The sequence below is a fragment of the Acyrthosiphon pisum genome, chromosome X (assembly GCF_005508785.2).
Source record: "Acyrthosiphon pisum isolate AL4f chromosome X, pea_aphid_22Mar2018_4r6ur, whole genome shotgun sequence".
Lineage (NCBI taxonomy): Eukaryota > Metazoa > Arthropoda > Insecta > Hemiptera > Aphididae > Acyrthosiphon > Acyrthosiphon pisum.
The window spans coordinates 98158540-98166842 of record NC_042493.1 but is presented as its reverse complement, the minus strand read 5'-3'; positions in this window follow the sequence as shown (position 1 = coordinate 98166842).

Here is an 8303-nt window from a genome sequence, read left to right as displayed (position 1 = left end):
ACGCTGAGACTGTTGCTAACGTTTATAGTATTGCTCCCCCAAGGTTTTATGTACAGCAGTGACATCATCTAGCTATTTACGTGTTACCACAGGACATCGATGCTGTGTATTATGACTATGTGTAGGGGCGGAGTAGAGGGGTCCGTACGTAGCACCCACTAGAATGTAAAAATTTAATAATAATTTTAGTGGGACAATAAAAATAATTTAACAATGATCTCAATACAATAATTTTTACTACGGTATTATGGGCTGTATGGTGGATACTTTTAAATTAAGCAAAAATAAAAATATTGTAGGTGGTTTGATTTTATGCCAGGTGACGGCCTACTATTTGCAAATAAATAAATATCAGGCCACGTAAATATTGTGGCTGGCACAGGGCTCTTAATAAAATATAAAATAATAATTCAAATTACAATAATAAATAATATTAATAAAAACCGTAATGGGTACGACGTTGGTCTATTGGTCAACAATGACAGTGTTCCGTGGATACTGTGCAGAGCGATGATAAAGAATTAATGACCTGACATGTCCTACTCGACTACCTATAATAAACACGATGCACATTTAATTTTTCAGTGTGTATGTTTTCATTTTTCAAAGACTCATAGCTATAACTCAGAACTTGATGACCTACAAATCTATAAAAATTCAAACAAAAAAAATATCAACATATGTTATAAACATCAACAAATGACTTAAAAAATGACCACGAAAATACCAAAAATTACTTTATATTGAATTAACATTTTATAAATGTGGGCAAGTGATGTCGCTCTGCTGTACAGTAGGTTACAAGTGGGTCACTGTATAATGGACGGTATTAAATTTAAATTCAATGATATATTAATATAATATGATATATGTAATATAAAGAAAAACGATTCTGAGCGAAGATGGTATGTCAGCCTATGATATTACTAAGTATATTTGATGATATAATTTGGAATAAAATTATTTATATAATATAACCTATTTACGTGAAAACTTGTTTTAAATTTTCAATGCTTAGTTATAAAATTTGAATATTTTATAAATTTTTAACTACAAAATAATTATTAAATTTAAATTTTGATAAACTTTGTCAACATTTGAACTTAAAATGCTTATAAAAAAAAATTGTGCGTATTTATGTTCTTTTAGTATTTATCAACTGTTATTGTAGAAATATTTCAGGAGTCTTGTATTAAACTTTCACGCATTATTATCCAACAAATAATATTTTATCGACAATTATAGTGAAAAAACTAAAAAAATCTAGAACTGACAATATCTATAAACAGCTCAAAAAAAGAGTTAAAATATTTCTACAATTGTAATTCAAATCATAGATTTAAAAAGAAATTTTTTTAAGAATAATTTCTTACTTCAATTAATTTGCACATTTTTGTGAATTTTACTTATAAAAAAAAATTGTGACTATGGATGTCCTTAAACAGCTCAAAATAAGTTAAAATATTTTTTTAAATTTTATGGTGTATAGAAAATGCTAATATAAACATTAAACATTCAGTCAAAATTTCATGTATCTACAGTCATTTTAGAGTTACCTACACCAAAAACCAAAATCAATTTAGTCGAAAATTGATTTTGCGTAAAAATTCCCTTTTTTCCTTAATTTTTCTTTTATTTTTCACGGTGCTTTCGAAAACTACTGGGAAATGTATACTTTCAAAGTACTAACTAGATTCACTTTTCTATAAGAAAAGATACTGTTGAAGAAAATCTAAGCACCTTTACTGTCCCTAAAAAAATCACACATCATTGTAAAATGAATACATTCATCCCTCCGCTCACAATTTAAAATTTGCGTCCTACAAAATTTACGTTTTATAATAAGTATACAATAATTGTATTCATCTATCATAAATATTAATTTTTATAGGTGCTAGCTCTTTAAAAAAGTTTACACATGAAAAAGCCTTCAAAAATATTTTTTTTTTGCAGTTAATAATAAGTTGATCGACTTTTGGGAAATTTTTCCGATCGATCCGGCCTAAGCCTAAAACAGTAGCTGCCTAGTAGGCCCTACAGTTTATTAAATTATCGTAGATTGCGATAACAAACAATAAAGATAAAGAATGTCAATAATCGACAAGCTTATGAAAACTAAATTTGTTATAACGGAGTGTAACTTTCAACAAGAAAAATGCAAATATATGTAAAAAAAAAGTAGAACAATGAATTGATCGCGTTAAAAATACTAAAAAAATACTGCAAAGCATAAATTCCCTGAAAATTCAAAAAATGCAAAGTAAATATTGTATCATTAAGTTATATATTCCATGAATCAAATGTATGTAAAGACAAGCCTCGAATGCAAGCATTATGAAGTAGATGCAAATGCATCAGGTTCCGGGCCTTACTCATAGCTATTAAAGTGCACATTTTTTTTTTGTTAGTGCAAATATGAGACTTGGTAGTGCACGAAGTGTGTCATAGTGCACACAGATATAGTCACTGGCTTAACTAACACTAACTTTAATCTTACTTCACAATAATAAGAACTACAAGTTATTACAACAGTAAATTTTTTATTTAGTTTTCGATTTTTTCTTTTCTGTCAGTCATCATATTTTAGGACTGTAAAAATGCTTTGATATTCTACTTAAGCAACTTTTATGGTAGGAAAATGAAACTAGTTGGTACTTTTGGGGTGTCAAAAGTAAGAAATTCTTAGTAAGTTTACAAACGTATCGGGAAAATTGAAAATGAGTATGGAAAGCTCACTCTGCGACCGTGCTGAATTGCTGGTTGCTAAACTCATTTTAATATAATGCAATAAACGTTATAATTCCATATTATATACAATTTAAAAATAATTAATTGGTAGCTTTTATGTTTTGGTACTATTTTTTTGAAATTGGCTATTATATGAATCTATATTAACAATTTTAGGAGAAATACAGAATACTATTATAAATGTTCCAGGTGGAACTGAACCATTGCTGTATCCCATAGGACCACTTTATTTTTTCCGAGAACAATAATAATTTGTTGATGCCTTGTAATCGCTTTGGCGATCCTTAAAAATCGAGGTTAGGCAACTTTATGTGCACGTCGATGACTTCGACGTGGAAGGGAGATGAAATATTGTAACGAACAATAATTAACTCACATTTATACCAGGTACAAGTTGAAACGGTAATGCGTTATAATATACAGGAATATACTGTATCTACTTACCATAAGAAAATATGTCCATCACATGGAAACGGTTCTAAGTTCTAACGAAACTACGTACTATATATGCGGTACAAATAAAGTAATCGTCGTTACGGTAGGTAACGTGTTACTCTCGTTACCGTTACACTACTAACCAACACTGGATCCTGGATAGGTAGTATGAATATTTACTTTGAATAGAACCATGGATATAAAATCATAATGCAAACAATCACAACTATGTTTTGGTAATTTTTTTTCTGGTAATTAACGAATGGAAAAAAACGGGGATATAAGGTAATAATTGTAATAACTAATAAGGTAATAACTTAATATGATTAGAAACCTAAAAAATAAGAAAATACCGGATTTTTAAGCCAAATAATTTATAGAATAAAATCAGTTTGTTTTTTTTTTTGTAGCAAGGAATAATTATGGCCTACTACTTGACTAATGAGTCATTAGATATAAACGATCCATCGATGCACGTAAGTGACCTGTAATACAATATATGAAGGCATGTTCTTAAAAATAAATGGACTGAAGGAAAAAAAGCTATTTCAACTTATTTATTATATTTAAAAAACCATACCACACTACTCGATATTTTTCCTCTAGGTACAAGTAAAATCTATGAATCATAAATTTGTTTTTGTTACTAAGTAACCGCATGACAATGGAAACCCTATAAAAAACGTGTACCACAAAACATGTTTATGTTGAAATTTCAATATATTTGTCAGCAGCTGCATCATATCACGTATCCATATTAAACCCACATATTCTTAACATATTATATTATAATACAAATGTAACAAAGTGGCCTAGGGAAAATAAAATTAAAATTACCTAATTAAATAAATTTAAATAAAAATATAAAATACAAATTTATAATAATTATAATATAAATAGAAAATTGGGTTAAAATGGCAATTATTGCTCTCAACTAACTGCATGAAATTTGATGATGATTTCTGCACTTAATATTTTATATGCAGGTTCTCAATTTTTGATTTACGAAGTTTCCATATTACTGGACATTTTTCGACAAATGATGAATGTGAAGTCTCATGATAACGTTTATTATTGAAAACTTAAAAAGTAGCTACTGTGTTGGGGCCGGGAACGAAGCAATAATATTATACTTCGTGCGTTCGGGCGTTGAAGCTTTTACACGCACCTATTATCACACACCGACGGACCTGTGTAGCTTGTGTGTGCCGGCTAGACTGGCCAGCCGGTCAGCTGTAGCTATGCTCTAATAAATAATTGTGAAAAATATATGATAACAAATATAATAATAGTATTTGGACATCCTGGCCCAACAGTGTAAAAACAATAAGTTCTCGGGGATTTGCGCCAAGCTCGAATAATACAGTGCGAAAAAAAATTACGAGCGTTTAGCGCCCGTAACAATGATAATAATAATGAATATAAATATAGTAGCGATTCGCGCCCAAAATACAATACATTTATATTATAACGGCGATTCACACCTGTAAGAACAATAATATGTAAAAAAAAGACTGCGATTTTTTCACGTTAAAACAATAATTTGTGTGATTCCGCGTTAACAATACGGAACTGATTGGTTATGTTTTGGGCGGCCATGTTAATATATTTTCGCGTTTCAGCGAGCCGGTGGCGGACAATCTACATAATATTATATTATAATTCAAAGCTGACACAATTAAAGACATAATAAAAATAATATAAATATAATGACAATGACGTGCTGTGTACGTGTGAGTGTGGAGTAGTAAGCACGCGAGCGTTATCGACACCTATTATTCGGTTTAAAGTCCAGGGACTGGAACCTTTTGAATTTATCGATATTGGTTCCGGTTCCGGTTCCAGATAATTATGGTACCGAAAAGTATATTAATTTTAAACACCTATACGGAATGCGGGTTTAATTAATAGTATTAGAAATATTAGAAAACTCATAATGTGATTACATTCTATACACAAAACAGTAATACCATTAAATTATGATAAATAATATTATTTTATTTTTGAACCTAAAAGTACCTTTTTAGTTTAAAAATTCCGGTACTTTATTTATTAAAATAATGGTTCCGGTTCTTAATATTTAAAAGGTCCCGGGCCAGAACCAGTTCTTTTAGGTTTGGTTCCAGATCCTGGTTTAAACATACAGTTGGGTGGCAAATCAAACAAATACCAATATTATACTTAACTATCAGTTTTTACTTATTTTTTTACTATCTTTGGGCCGGATAAAATTTGTCCGAGTTGGCGACTGCTAAAATAATATTATAGTATAATGTAAAATCAAACATACATTCAAAATTCAGTGGCATTTCTAGGTCGAAAATTTCATGCAGGAAAAGAGTAATTTTCTATTTCTTGACTATTATTACTAATTACCATCATTAATGTGTGATGTCCAATATCGTCAGTCCTTTATCAATATGTCATAAGTTGAAAACAACCATAATATAAACATAAATTTTAATTAGGCATCGGATAGCAACTTGGTATATCTTAAAAGTATTTTCAAATATGAAATGCAATTTGACGACAAATTTTAAATTTATACTTATAACTTATTAGAGGTTTTTCATCCACCCATTTTTCAGTGGTGTATAAAAAATATAACAAACAGCTAATGTCTAATCACTAAATTGATTTTAAACTTATAATAGGTATTATACAAAACTCTGTACATCAATTAATATAGCTAGACGAAAGCCAACACGAGCACTGAGCAGATCATAATAACCAAACTTACAGTAATAAATTGATTATCTTCGTGGTGTTGCATACAATTCTCAATTGCAAATATAAAACTTTGTACTGTCTTATTGATATATCCACAAACGTCGAAAAATACTTAACTACATTTTATTTTATTTTATTTATATTTTATTATATTATATATAATTTATGTATGGGTACTTACGTATAAAACAATTTATAAAAAAACTAATTTATCGACATTTGAAATAATCGCTATTTATGTAAACCTATTTTGAATCAATAGTTAAACTTGCGAACAATTTATGCGCGAAAAATGTATGGACGAACTATTGTATTCGAACAATAATTATTGACTTATTATTGAAGCATATATCTAAATTCTATTTGATATTATAATGGCATTACTTATATAAGTTATATAGTGAAATATCGTAAAAATTGCTTCTTTTTTCTTTTGATCCCACAGATACATAAATATTTTCAACGAGATTCGTGTTCGGAAATGTTTCTTGATCAATTGAAGCTTGAAAGTAATGCTACTCACAATTGTTAATCTCGACATTTTATTCATAGGTAGAGGATAGTGAGTTAGTTAATATAATAATTTTAAAAAAATGCATGAATTTCGCTTACAAATACAAATAATAAAGTTGCGGCGATTAGCGCTCTCGCTACAAAATAATAAATGTAAATTGATGGCTGTTCGAGCAGGTCCGTAGTCATGAAAATATTAAAAATATTAGAAAGACTTTTGGGTTGTTATAATTTATTTTATCGATTTTAACATTTTCATCGGTAATAGAATAGATAAAAAAAGTTTTTTTTAGCCGTATTGAAGTATTTATTTCGTACATTCCGGGACATGACGATACCGTCGTGTCACGATGACCGTTGAAAATTGATTTCTATCGTTATCGTAGCTAAATACTTTCCTATCAATTGACATTTATTATAAAACACCTAAATATTCTTTCATTGTATCGCCGACTGCAGCAGTACACGTGTGCCAAGAAATTATATCACTGTTATTTAAAGGTAAGTTAATAAATTCGACCACAATTCGAATAATGAAAAATTATTAAACAATAATTCAAATAGTAATTAAGTAATATGGTAACTATGGGGCAAATATCGTCTTATACAAATAAGAAAATAATATTCAGTGACGATTTGCGTCCACGAGTTATAATATAAAAACGCGCCCGGCTTCAAAATAACAATAAGTAAAAACACACATTGTACGACGACTATAGCTAATAAGTGGCGATTAGCGTGCACACTATAAAATATTATATAATAATATTATAAGTATAATCAAAACTGGGCAAGCTAACTATTTTTTTAAACTTATTTAGTTAAGTTGATACAGAAAAATTTAGGTTAAGTTTAAAGTTAAAAGTTACCTTTATTTTTTAGGATTCCGTATCGTAAAATGGGACCCTATGGCCTATTACTAAGGCTCCGCTGTCCGTCCGTCTGTCAGCAGGCTGTATCTCATGAACCATGAAAGTTAGAAAGTTGAAATTTTCACAGATTATGTTTCCGCTATAACAAAAAATATAAAAAATCGTAGAATATATAATAATATAAAAAGTGTTGCCGACATGTTTATAGCTGATGATGGTACGGAACCCTTCGTGCGCGAGTCTGACTCGCACTTGGCCGATTTTTTTTTAATTTGTAAAAGTTACAATTTAATTAGAAAATAAAAATAACTGAACTTAGTTTAAAATAAGGTACTTTTTTTTGAAATATAAATCTAATAATTATACCTACCTACCTTTTTTTAAAGCTAACAAATAACATAATAATTCAATAAACGTCTTACAATTTTCAATTAAATGTTTGTAATAAAATTAGTGACTGTAGGTACTTATATTTGTATAATATTATACTTGATTCAACGATGAAATCCAATAAAATAATTATATTATTTTTATGTATTTGTTCACGTAAATGGTCCGTATTTGGGCGGGCGAGCTAATTACGCAAACCGCCTGGTCCGCGGTGGCCGATAGCGTTTAAATATGATTGTACGTAATCTATGATATCTATTATAATATAATTAATCAGGTAAGTACACACAATTACAATATAATAAAAATAATTACAGTCAAATTCGCGTATAACGATGCCGTATATGACGATATTCCGGGTAAAACGATTCCAATCAATAATATATTTGGTTGGTTTTATATGTTATGCGTAGTACTTTTATTCGTATATAATGATATCGGTTATAACGATAATCCGGATATAGCGATGTTAATTTGAAACGAAAATTGGTTTTTATAATCACCTATAGCAGTGTCGACCTGGGATCTAAAGGGCCTCTCAAAAATACCAAATCTCCAAAAAAAATAATTTAAAAACGTTTTATAGATACTTATCACATAATATAGATCGATATA